The sequence below is a fragment of the Maylandia zebra genome, linkage group LG13 (assembly GCF_041146795.1).
Source record: "Maylandia zebra isolate NMK-2024a linkage group LG13, Mzebra_GT3a, whole genome shotgun sequence".
NCBI classification, from domain to species: domain Eukaryota; kingdom Metazoa; phylum Chordata; class Actinopteri; order Cichliformes; family Cichlidae; genus Maylandia; species Maylandia zebra.
In genome coordinates, this window is record NC_135179.1 from 33,611,982 (window position 1) to 33,625,540 (window position 13,559).

Sequence of the window (13,559 nt, forward strand, 5' to 3'; positions counted from 1 at the left end):
ACACGTCTGGAGAAGCATGGTGTCAGAGTGAAGCTTTCCAAGTGCCACTTTCTTCAGAGCAGTGTGGAGTACCTGGGACATCGTATTGACAGGGATGGTCTGCATCCTTTAGAGGAAAAGGTAGCAGCCATAGCAAATGCACCAGAACCAACAAACGTCACTGAACTGAAGTCCTTTCTTGGTCTTCTAAATTACTACAGTCGATTTTTGGAAAATCCATCCACCATTCTTCAGCCTTTGCATAACCTGTTGAGAAAAGATGCTACCGTAAATGGATTTGGACCATGGAATGTGCAAAAGCATTCAGGGATGCAAAAAGTCTACTGCTGCAGAACAAAGTGTTGGTGCACTACAGCACAAATCTGCCATTGAAGTTAGCCTGCAATGCATCACCTTATGGATTGGGCGCAGTCATCTCTCATGTCATGGAAAATGGAGAGGAAAGGCCTGTGGCTTTTGCATCAAGAACATTAACTGAAGCTGAGCAAAAGTATGCCCAGATAGAAAACCCTAACACTTGCCATAAGTTTTGGAGTAAAGAAATTCCATAAATATCTGTATGGAAGGAAATTCACCCTCCACAGATCATAAGCCACTGCTGGCTATACTAGGGCCAAAGTCAGCTGTCCCAACACTCGCTGCACTAAGAATGCAACGCTGGGCTCTTATCCTAATGGCATACAACTATGACATTGAATATAGAAGATCAGCTGAACATGCTAATGCAGATGCATTGTCACGTCTACCTCGGAATACGCCAGAAAACATTGCCGAGGAGGGAAGTATCTTCTATTTCTCACATGTGGAAGAGCTACCAATAGTAGCTAAAGACATTGAGAGAGCAACCATGAAGGATCCAATCCTCAGCAAGGTCTGGAGCACACCGTGGAGTTAAATGGGATCGGACACACAGCTGTTCCTGCCTATCATCCTGCATCAAACGGGGGCAGCAGAGAGGTCAGTACAAATCCTGAAACGATCCCTGATGAAAAATGTGCTGGAAGCAGATGGTAAGGCCACATTGCCACTCAGTCATCGTTTGGCAAACTTCCTTATCATGTATCGCAGTACACCGCACACTGTGACGGGTCGTACACCAGCAGAGTTGTTCCTGAAACATCAGATCCGGACTCGCTTCAGCCTGCTGAAACCTGAACTAAGCAGACACATTGAACAGAAACAGTCTGAGCAGAAGCGACACCATGATTACAAAACCCAACCTGTTCGTGTTTTTTCGGAGGGAGACGCTGTGGGTATCCGAAACTTCAGGGGGGGGGGGGGGGGGGAAACAAAATGGACTCAGGGAACAGTTCTGAAGAAAATGGGAAGTGTTACTTACCTGATACAAGAGGGACAGAGAACACGCACAATACATGTGGACCACCTGTTACCATGGAGACAGACTGTGGAGAAACCCCCAGTTATATTTTCACCGGTTTCAGAGGGACGGCCAGAAGTGATTATGGACAGCGTTGTTCCAGAGATACCACCAAGTCCACCTGGGATTTTAACATCACACCCCTTACCTCCTGAACCACCTAAACAGACAACCGATGAACCACCAGTATCCACCCTAGAAACCACCCAAAGCCCATCTGTGGAACGCAGATACCCAGAGAGACGCAGAGTTCCCCCAAAGAGACTGAATCTTTGAAAATGTAGAGTTATGTTTTAGTTATTTACTGCCAGTTATTTTAGAAGTGAAGAGTTAATAATGGAAGTAATGGCTACATTTATTCATTGTTCGTAAGGGCCACAGAATATTTCTTTATGGTGGGGGCAGTGAAATACATTCTTTAAAGGGTTGCTTATTTCAATTACAAATCTAAAAGGGGAGGAATGTAATAGAGTGAATTGTTGCCCCCAAGTGGTAAAATACAGAAGTGCCTGTTACAGGGCTAGTTCTTGGTTGACCAATATATAACAACAAAAAAGGGTAGTTTCTGCACCGCTAAGAAACAACAAGTTAGTGTGTGATGTCCTGCTGTTCAATAAAGGCACCTATCCACGTCCTTCTGTCCTGATCTTTTCAAGAGCCTAATCCAGAATATCACAGCTACAATGATCGCTTTAAACGCTGCACAATTCCCTGATGATGATAGTAAACTAAAATTGCTTCATGACTGGTGATATAAGATTTTTTAGTTTGTGTTATGTTTATTTGTAGCTTCATTTAAAGGAAGAAGAGCTTGTGAATTGGAACCAACACAGGAAGAGAGATTGAAGCCATATGTGTAGAGGAATGCGGTGACATACGACACTTCCTCCTGTTTTAACAGACAAGCTGTCGCTCTCTCTCTCTCTCTCTCTCTCTCTCTCCTTTTATGGGAATGTCTGAATTTCTATACATACCAAGTTATCTCCTGTTTCAGCTGACAAGCGAACAGTCTCTCCTTTTATGGAAATGTTTTATATTCTGAACATGCCACTCCTACTTCCTTGAAAACTTGCTTAAGTATAAAGAAAGAAAGCTCTGAAAGCCCTGGGCGGTCTTTCCTCTCTGTCACATCTGTCCTGCACACATTGCTGCAGGATGGATCGGGCGATGAGGGGGGATTGTCCATGTATGCATGAAAAAGATATCTTGAGTTTGAGTTTCTTTGCCTTCTAGCAACTTTCTCTTCACATTTTCTTGGTCCTCAGAGCCGGATAGGAAGCATCGGCCGCTGTATTCTGGCATCGTGGAGATCTTGCACTGAAGTCTGTCGACAGCCTCTTCGGAGTGAAAGTCCAGAGACGTGAAATTCGGGTTCTGGCCAGTGTCATTAAGTGGTCCACGACGCTGGGATCCAGTGGCTGACTTTCAACATAGCCAGAGAATCTTGGGAAGGTAAAGAAACCACTCACTTACACTCGCGTAAAACGAACCTAGGTCTTATCCGAAAGGATGTAATTAGTCTAATCCACTGCACGGATTTTCAAAATAAAAGCTTATGGACCAATCCGCCGAAAGGATTTTAAATTGGGAATTTTTAGGACTGACCTGCTGAAAAGGTCTGCGCGACTGTGTAAATTTCTGTGTAAATGTTTGTGTTTTCTGTGTGTTGAGAGTGAATTGATTTGAACAGCACAATACGCTGCTGAATCACTCTCATTGTTATTGTCATTTTATTTCCTGTCAGTAGCTGAAGTACTGGTGACAAAAGAGAACAGTTGAGTTCCGCCTCATAAAACTGACACCGCTCCACCAAATAGAGTGGAGTAGAAGGGCGTAGTCAGTAACCACTCCTAAGTCTAATAAACTCTGTATATTTTATATATTTTATTATTATTATTATTATTTTTTTCTTTTTTTACTATTTAATTTGTAAAAATGTGTACACACACACACACACACACACACACACACACACACACACACACACACACATGTAGGAAAATATTTAGTATACACATCCAGAAATGCATACACTATTATATATTGTACATATATTTATTAGTTTCAGGTTGGCCATTCTTGTATTTTGCTCGTTTGTGTTGTTGTGTTTGCACATCTCTGTTGCTTGTGGGGCTCGCACACAAGAAGCCTCTGCAGTTCTGTTTTAATGGGTAATCAGCCCACTAAGTTTACCGTTGACGAACAGTGGTTAGAGGAAAAAATGTCCAGGCGCTGGACAAATTAGTGTGCAAAGATGGAGAAATCCTTAAAAGATCAAATGTTCCACCTGGGAAGGAAAATGTAGCCCATCTGCACTATCACAACTTAAAGGAGCATTACTGAAACAAGTAGGAGAAACAAAAGATTTAAAGAAAAAAGGAAAACGCACGTAAGAATTAAATATTTCCAAGTATGGAAGCGAGAGGCAGATAGACAATGTGAGGAAAAAAAAAAAAAAGAAACAAGAAAGGAAAAATGAAAAAGGCAGAAGTAGCCAACCCCCACTCCTGCTGCTGTGAAGCCAACCCCCACTTCCGCTGCTGCACGGCCAACCCACACTCCCGCTGCTGCGACCCCCCCTTAAACTATCATGTGATCCGTTTAGATTTCAACCTGGTCCTTATGCAGAGGCACAAAACATGTTAGATAAAATGGCACTAGGTGAAAATCCACAGGAAAAAATAGGAAAAGATCGCTACGAACGAGATATGGGAGGTGATGTCAATCTATCTGGTCCTCCCGGCATTTTTCCCATGATAGCAGTACCAAACCCCAGATACGGCCAACCTACAGGGGAAGGTAAAGAAGGTGGAGAGGCACAACGTGATAATAACCCAAATATATTCGTGTTCCGGCCGTGGTCACAAAAAGAGGCAAAATTGGTGAAGTGAAACAAAAAGAAAATGAAACAGCGTCCGATTTTTTAGATCGCCTGCGTCCGGTTTTTAGGCAACATTCAGGAATGGATTATAATGAAGGTCCTGACGGTCCTTACCAACAGCAGCTAAAAAATGCATTCCTGAATGGCCTGCTACCTGCAGTGAAATCCCATGTTGGCAAACACTAGGTCACAATGAATGACCACTAGCCGACGCATTGCAACATGCCGAGCACGCTCTCCGTGTAATATATGAAAAAAACTGCAAGCACAGGTACTTTCACATTAGATCCAGAAACAGAGTTTATTGCATTTTCAGGAGGATTTAGAAGGTAACAGACAGGGACAGAGGAGAGGAAAGGCAGAGGAAGAGGAGGATTTAGAGGAAAGGGCCAGAGATATGTAGGACAGACAGACTTACGCGAAAGAAGTGAAGAAAGAGATAATACGTGCTGGAATTGTGGCAAGGAAGGGCATTTCGCCAGAGATTGCAGACATAAAACGGACAAACGGCAATATTCAAAAGAATGACTAAATGAGAAAAAGCCAAATGAAAATGACAAAAGTGACGCAGAAGTATTTAATGTCTATCAATTAGTGTCTGAAGTAAAAGGCAAACCTACGCTGACAGTATATGTCAATGGCAAACCAGTGCAGATGTTACGTGATACAGGGGTATGTAAAACCGTTTTGAACAAAAAAACCACAGGAAGTACAATTCTCAGAAGATATATTAATAGTAAAATCAGCATCAGGTCACACTACAGTGCAGTGACTGACAAAACCCTTATTAAGTGAAAACTAGAGATCAAAGTAGTTTAAAGTAGTTTAAAAAGGTTGGAAACAGACCCCAACAAATAGATATAAATATAAGAAGTACAAAAATAAAATAAACAAAGACAAAATTACATTAGAACTTATTTTTAACGTATTGAAACTAATAATAGGAAGGATAACAACCTGTAAACTGATATTAACAATGAAACATAGCTGGCATGACGTTCATGCCCAGAATGTATATAATAAATAAAAGGAAATAATTCACACGAAAATCTTTTAAATAAAATAGAGAGATGCATAAGGTACATTAAGGCTGTGTCATTGTTCAGCCAAGGAAAGTGTGTGAAAAGGTAAATGTCTCCAGCTTGGGAAAGGGTGAAACTGCAGATCACCCGAAGCCCTTGATGGATACAAAATAAAATATAAAATATATAATAATAAACTACTTGGTTCGCCATGCAACAGAGAGAATGAATGTGACTGAAGGTTGGATCTGAGATGAGACAAACAGAAGACCAGTCTAAAAGTAGGCACAAACCTGTTCAGAGAAAAAGCAAATTTGTACAGATTGGATGAATTCTAAATTATCTGTTTGCTGAGTAAGATGATCCTAACTATTAAATTGGCTCAGTAGTAGTATAGTGATATGCACTAATAAAATATTGTAATATACTATTGTTATTATATAGAAAGAAAAAGATGATGATAATAATAAGAAGTATCCTAGTCAGTTATGATGTGAGATGGACGATTGATATGAAGTAGTCTGCATCAAGCTTAAGGTTTGCTCAAAGTCAGTATAATGACATATGAGATGAAGAAAATAAAGGAAATATCTAAACCAATTAGGTGCATAGAGGCACTTGACCTGCTTGAAAACCTGTCATTTAACCTAGATAAAATATTACTGAGATATAGAGCACATCTATAATAACAACTAATAAGCCAAACCCTGTAGATAATAGCTAAAGCTACCGGATTGAGAAGCTGAATTAAATATGTGGACACCGTTAAGTTGATGAGCATGTTACACATTTTCTTTTCTTTTTATTTATTTGTTTTTAGAGCAGAAGCTGCATAAAAGCCAACACATGCAGCTGTCTGTGAGCTCAGTTTTCCGTCACACTTCTGCTCTGTTTCAGTAGCAGCATTTTTCTTTTTGTGTCCTGACTCATGTATGTTTTCTGTTTTGTTTGATTATTTTATTTTGTTGGTTTGGAAACAAATTTGTGACCATACTTGTGGATCAGTGACACATAGTGATTAGGCATATGATTTACAAATGCCCAGTTTTAGAACTGTGAGCAATTCAAAGTTTAAAAACATATTCGGCGCCTAATAAGCTCATCACTGGACCCACTTCAGTTTGCCTACCAGCCTGGCATTGGAGCGGATGATGCCGTCATTCACCTCCTACATCGTTCCCTCGCTCACCTGGAGACCGCTGGAAGCACTGTGAGAATCATGTTCTTTGATTTCTCCAGTGCCTTCAACACTATTCTTCCCTCGGTTCTAAAGGACAAGCTGGTGAACTCTGGAGTGGACCATCACCTCACTACCTGGATCCTGGACTACCTCACCGACCGACCACAGTATGTGAGGACTCAGGGCTGTGTGTCGGACAGGGTCGTCTGCAGTACGGGGGCCCCACAGGGAACGGTTCTGGCTCCGTTCCACTTCACCATCTACACTGCAGACTTCTCCCACAATTCCACCCAGTGCTTCCTGCAGAAGTTCTCTGATGACTCTGCAATAGTCGGCCTCATCACTGATGGGGACGACAAGGAGTACAGAGGTCTGACCCAAGACTTTGTGGACTGGTGCCAGCTGAACTACCTCCAGATCAACGCCAGTAAAACCAAGGAACTGGTGGTAGACTTCCGCAGGCACAAGCATTCTCCACTGCAACCACTGAACATCCAAGGTATGGACATTGAGGCTGTGGACAGCTACAGGTACCTTGGTGTTCATCTGAACAATAGACTGGACTGGACTCATAACTCAGACGCCCTCTACAGGAAAGGGCAGAGCAGGCTGTACCTGCTGCGGAGACTCAGGTCGTTTGGAGTGGAGGGCCCACTCCTGAAGAAATTCTATGACTCTGTTGTGGCTTCTGCTATCTTTTATGGCGTGGTCTGCTGGGGCGGCAGCATCTCTGCTGGGGACAGGAAGAGACTGAACAGGGTGATCCGAAGGGCCAGCTCTGTTCTAGGATGCCCTCTGGACCCAGTGGAGGTGGTGAGTGACAGGAGAACGGCGGCTAAGCTGTCATCCCTGATGGACAACATCTCCCACCCCATGCAGCAGACTGTGACAGCACTGAGCAGCTCCTTCAGTGGGAGACTGCGGCACCCACGGTGTGGGACGGAGAGATTTCGCAGGTCTTTCCTCCCCACTGCTGTCAGACTCCATAATAAAGACTTTAACTGATCAAGCACACACATCCATACATATGCAATAATACTAAGTGCAATAATCCTTTCTGTCATCGTTGTATTTTTACTCAGTTGTATATAGTATTTGTATTTGTATTCTATTTTTATCTTATTGTATATTTATTTTATTTTATTCTACTGTATATAGTATATTATTTTATTCTATTCTGTACAGTTGTGTACTGTATTTATTCTTATTGTATTCTAATTTTTGCCTCATAACTTTTGCACTGTCCACTCCTGCTGTGACAAAACAAATTTCCCACGTGTGGGACTAATAAAGGTTATCTTATATATATATATATATATATATATATATATATATATATAAAAAAACTCTAACTTCAAAGTTTGAAGTATGTAAGATGTGTGAGATGTGTGAATTCTTTGAAAAACTAGAAATTGTCTAAAAATGCCTTAAGTGAAAATGTAATGTTGCATCTATAGAGAAGGAAAAAAAAGAAGCATTCAGTTATTTAAAAATAGGCATTACAGACAGATACAGTTTTAGCACTGCCTGACTATGATAAGCCTTTCTACTTACATGTAGATAGAGGAGCAGGTTATATGAAAGCTGTGATAACACAGGCATTTGGAGAAAAACAACGCTCATTAACATTCCTGGTGAAATTTAGACTCGTGTAAATTAGACTCTGTTGCGTCAGGCCTGCCTGCATGTGCATGAGATGTCCACCAGATCACAACAAAGAGGTAAATAAAAATAGAAAACACACATATACTGTATAAATTGTTACATGTGAAATTGTTTTTGGAAGACAGTTTGAATCAGACCTCAGTGAAAAGATGCATGAATTGATGCAAGTGAACTAATAGATAAATCTGTTAGAGAGACAACTTTAGTAGAAAATAGGGATATTGTTTTGAACTGCTGTGCGACGCTTCTCAAGTCTCTTGCAGATTAAACCCAGGCGATAAGGTCCATGCCAAGTACTCCTAACGACGCCAACAGTTTGCAAAATTGCTGAGAGGCCCTTTTGGATCCACCAGAGCCATTGCAAAAAAGTGGAAGTGAGTGACAGCACAACCTAAAAGACACCACCACCCCGACTCTTTGGTGAAGGGAGGGCTGATTGGGTATATCCCGCCTTCTACTTCTCGCCTGTAGTCTACTCACCAGAGTAAATCGGTGTGTCTGGTCATCATGAAGATTATTCTGTTTACCACCTTGGCCCTGCTGCTTATAGCATGGACCCTGATGCACTTAAAGGATCAAGAAGCCAACTTGCATAGAAGGACATGGACATATGACAACTCACACCTGGTCAAAGTGAGACAGGACCACATCCATCCCTGGATGAACAACGCCTGATATAGATACATATATAATCGCACAGAAGGAAAAGATTGTTATATATGCTCACACATGCCTACTACAACACAGCATGCTACATTATATGGCAGACCTATGAACATGACTCAAGTGACATGCGCAGCAAGCTTTGCCAATCTAGGTTATCAATATTCAGGAATTGTCCTAAACCACAGCGACCCCCTGACTATTGGATTATCGTTTTGGGCTGTTTTTAAATGCATCGACCACCATCAACAAAGAGCAAAATCAGGAAATTGATGCCATAAAAATAACTGTTATGCAACACCGAGTTGCCCTGGACATGATCTTGGCAGAAAAGAGCGGACTGTGTGTTTTGTTCGATACAGCTTGTTGTACATATATTTCAGACAATGTGCATTCTGATAATATGACAAATGCTCTACAATTACTTAGAAATGTTCAACAGGCACAGGTAACCGATTGGGCAAATTCACAAAGTAAATTGGTGGAATTGGTTTATGAGCGGCTCATGGAGAACATTGATGTTTAAGGTTTTGATGTTTATTGGCCTAATACTGTCACGGATTGCCGGGGCAAGCCGTGTGGAATTGTAGAAAGGGACCAAAAGGCGGCAGCTCTGGTGCAGGTGAGTGTTTATTCACAGAGGTGGGTAAGTACAAACAACGGTGGCGACAAAACATGAAACTGGAAACCTAAACTGGGTAAACTAATAAGACAAACCAGAAACGAGGATGCAGGGAGGTCCGGAGAAATACATACGGGAAGACGCAGGGAGACCGAGGGGAAACAACACAGACGAACCAGCCATTACTGAGACAGAAAATACAACTTAAATACACTCAGAACACAGGGAGATTACACACAGGTGGGAGACACAGCTGGGAGTGATTAACATGACGAGACCAGGGAGGCAAACTGAAAACACTCACATAAGACGCAGACCTTCACAATAAAACAGGAACACACGGGGGGGAACAGGGTAAACACCAATTAGAGAACAGAACCAAAATCGCGAAGAGAAAACACAAAACGCTGGGTCAACAGGACCCAGGATCATGACAGTACCCCCCCCCCCCCCTCAAAGGCTGGCTCCAGACAGCCCAACAAGAAACAAAACAGCCAGAAAAAACAGAAAACAACCCGACCAGGGCGGGCGGCGGGGGCCCAGGAAGGAGGGCTCGAAGCAAAACAAAACCGGAGCACCAGAAGTCCAAAAGACAAAAAGAAAAACAAAACACGAGACCCAACCCAAGAAAACCAATGAAACGAAACACACCACAGCCCAAGAAAAATGGAGTCCAAAACAGAAAAGTTCAGGGGGCCGACAGCACAGGAGTCCAAACAGTTCAGGGGGCCGACCATGCGGACGGCAACGGCGGCGACGTGGACACAGTTCGGGGGGCCGACCGTGCGGAAGGCAACGGCGGCGACGTGGACACAGTTCGGGGGGCCGGCCGTGCGGAAGGCAACGGCGGCCACTCAGGCGATGGCGGTCCGGGGGCCGGCCGTGCGGAAGGCAACGGCGGCCACTCAGGCGAAGAGGGTCCGGGGGCCGGCCGTGCGGAAGGCAACGGCGGCGACGAGGGAGACGACGGAGCAGTTCAGGGGGCCGACCGCGCGGAAGGCAACGGCGGTGACTCAGGCGATGGCGATCCGGACCAGGCGAAGCACAGGCAGAGGCCGGACCAGGCGAAGCACAGGCAGGGGCCGGACCAGGCGAAGCACAGGCCGGGGCCGGACCAGACGAGGACGAAGACTCGGATGAAGCCGGACCAGACGAGGACGAAGGCTCTGAGGCTGGACCAGACGAGGCTGAAGGCTCTGAGGCTGGACCAGACGAGGCTGATGATGATGATGATGCTGCAGCAGGCGAGGATGATGATGACACTGTAGCAGGCGAGGATGATGATGATGAAGCTGCAGCAGGTGGCTGAACGGGCCCCTCGGACCCTCCAGCGGACGAGGCATGAGGCTGGATGGGCTCCTCGGGCCCTCCAGCGGACGAGGCATGAGGCTGGACGGGCTCCTCGGGCCCTCCAGCTGAGACAGGTGGCTGAACGGGCTCCTCGGGCCCCCCAGCGGAGACTGGAGACAAAGGCCGGAGCGGTCCCTTGGACCCTCCAGCGGAAACAGGAAACAAAGGCCGGAGCGGTCCCTCGGACCCTCCAGCGGAGACACGAGACGAAGGCTGGACGGGCCCCTTGGACCCTCCAGCAGAAGCCATCACAAAGCCAGCAGGCATGGAGTCCTCTGGCAAACACGAAGGCAACTGGCGATGCACTGAGCACTGGCTCTGCTCAGGCAACGCTGACATGGTGCAGTTCTCAGGTGGCTGCATAAACTTCAGGGGTCCAAAATCAGCCGGGGACTGAGACCTAGCCTCTGGGGAAGCCCTGGAGCGGCAAACTGTGCCAATGGCGGCGGAACCATGAAAAGCACCTTGAGGTGAAATTAGACTTTCTCCCTGCATGGAGTGAATGAGTGAAACCGGTGATACTGGAGCCAGAGCTACGGGTAGCGGGGGCACTGGAGCTACTGGGGCCTGCGCTACAGGCGGCACTGGAGCTACTGGGGCCTGCGCTACAGGCGGCACTGGAGACTGAACTGAGGGGGACACTGGAGACTGAACTGAGGGGGACACTGGAGACTGAACTGAGGGGGACACTGGAGACTGAACTGAAGGGGGCACTGGAGACTGAACTGAAGGGGGCACTGGAGACTGAACTGAAGGGGGCACTGGAGACTGAGCTGAGAGGAGCACTGGCTGCAGGGGAGCTAACTGAGCTGAGAATGGCTGTGGGGGAGCTAACCGAGCTGAGAGTGGCTGCGGGGGAGCTAACCGAGCTGAGAGTGGCTGCGGGGGAGCTAACTGAGCTGCCGGTAGCTGCACAGGCGATAAGCAGCTCGCGTTGACATCCGCCACACAAAACGCAGCCCCTGAATGAACAGTCATGCAGTCCGAAAATGAAAAAGAGTCCTCACTCACCACAGCCGGCGATTTAGAAGCCCGAACGTCCGGCTGTGGGGTGGCGCGCTTGCGGCGCGATCAGCGTCTCCTCCCCGCAGACGGCTCCGACGGGCCGGGCAAGATCACATCCGGCGAGTCGGGCAGCGAGGCAGGAGTGGCTGAGAGAAGGTGGGGTGTGTGCCGGAGAAAAGCCTGCACGGTCGGAGGAAGTGAAGTTAGAAGCCATGGCAGGCCGGAAAAGAGCCGTTGTAGCCGATTTTCCACGGCGCGGCGAAGCTCCTCTGGAGGGTCCTCAAACCACAGCCCGAGGAGAATCTCCACGTTATATGTGACGTCGTCCCGGAGCTCCTCGGACGGATTTACTGCCGCTGGGTCCATGGTGGCTGGTTCGTACTGTCACGGATTGCCGGGGCAAGCCGTGTGGAATTGTAGAAAGGGACCAAAAGGTGGCAGCTCTGGTGCAGGTGAGTGTTTATTCACAGAGGTGGGTAAGTACAAACAACGGTGGCGACAAAACATGAAACTGGAAACCTAAACTGGGTAAACTAATAAGACAAACCAGAAACGAGGATGCAGGGAGGTCCGGAGAAATACATACGGGAAGACGCAGGGAGACCGAGGGGAAACAACACAGACGAACCAGCCATTACTGAGACAGAAAATACAACTTAAATACACTCAGAACACAGGGAGATTACACACAGGTGGGAGACACAGCTGGGAGTGATTAACATGACGAGACCAGGGAGGCAAACTGAAAACACTCACATAAGACGCAGACCTTCACAATAAAACAGGAACACACGGGGGGGAACAGGGTAAACACCAATTAGAGAACAGAACCAAAATCGCGAAGAGAAAACACAAAACGCTGGGTCAAAAGGACCCAGGATCATGACAAATACTTATCATGTTTTGTATCTTTACTACATGCATTATCCCCTGTGTAAGAGGAATGGTATAAAGAATGATATCCTAATCCCTTGTTGCATATGTCACTGTGCCAGACGAGGAAGAAGGAGAAGACGATGAGTATGAAACTAATGTGATGAATGATTATGTTTGAATGATATACATTTTATGACAACCAGACCGAAAGCACTCACAATGTAGGGTCTGTGTCTGAAATACATTGATGTATATTCTTTAAATTCGCTACAACAGGAGGGAATGGTGATATAAGATTTTTTAGTTTGTGTTATGTTTATTTGTAGCTTCATTTAAAGGAAGAAGAGCTTGTGAATTGGAACCAACACAGGAAGAGAGATTGAAGCCATATGTGTAGAGGAATGCGGTGACATACGACACTTCCTCCTGTTTTAACAGACAAGCTGTCGCTCTCCCTCTCTCTCTCTCTCTCCTTTTATGGGAATGTCTGAATTTCTATACATACCAAGTTATCTCCTGTTTCAGCTGACAAGCGAACAGTCTCTCCTTTTATGGAAATGTTTTATATTCTGAACATGCCACTCCTACCTCCTTGAAAACTTGCTTAAGTATAAAGAAAGAAAGCTCTGAAAGCCCTGGGCGGTCTTTCCTCTCTGTCACATCTGTCCTGCACACATTGCTGCAGGATGGATCGGGCGATGAGGGGGGATCGTCCATGTATGCATGAAAAAGATATCTTGAGTTTGAGTTTCTTTGCCTTCTAGCAACTTTCTCTTCACAACTGGAGATACTGGAGATTTCATGAGTGTGCCTGTGTTATAATTGCATTACACATCCCTCAGTATTTGTGTGGTGGGTACATTATTATTTTGTTTAGTGTGAAAAATTGAAAAGATGTGGTAACAGTTACAGTCCAG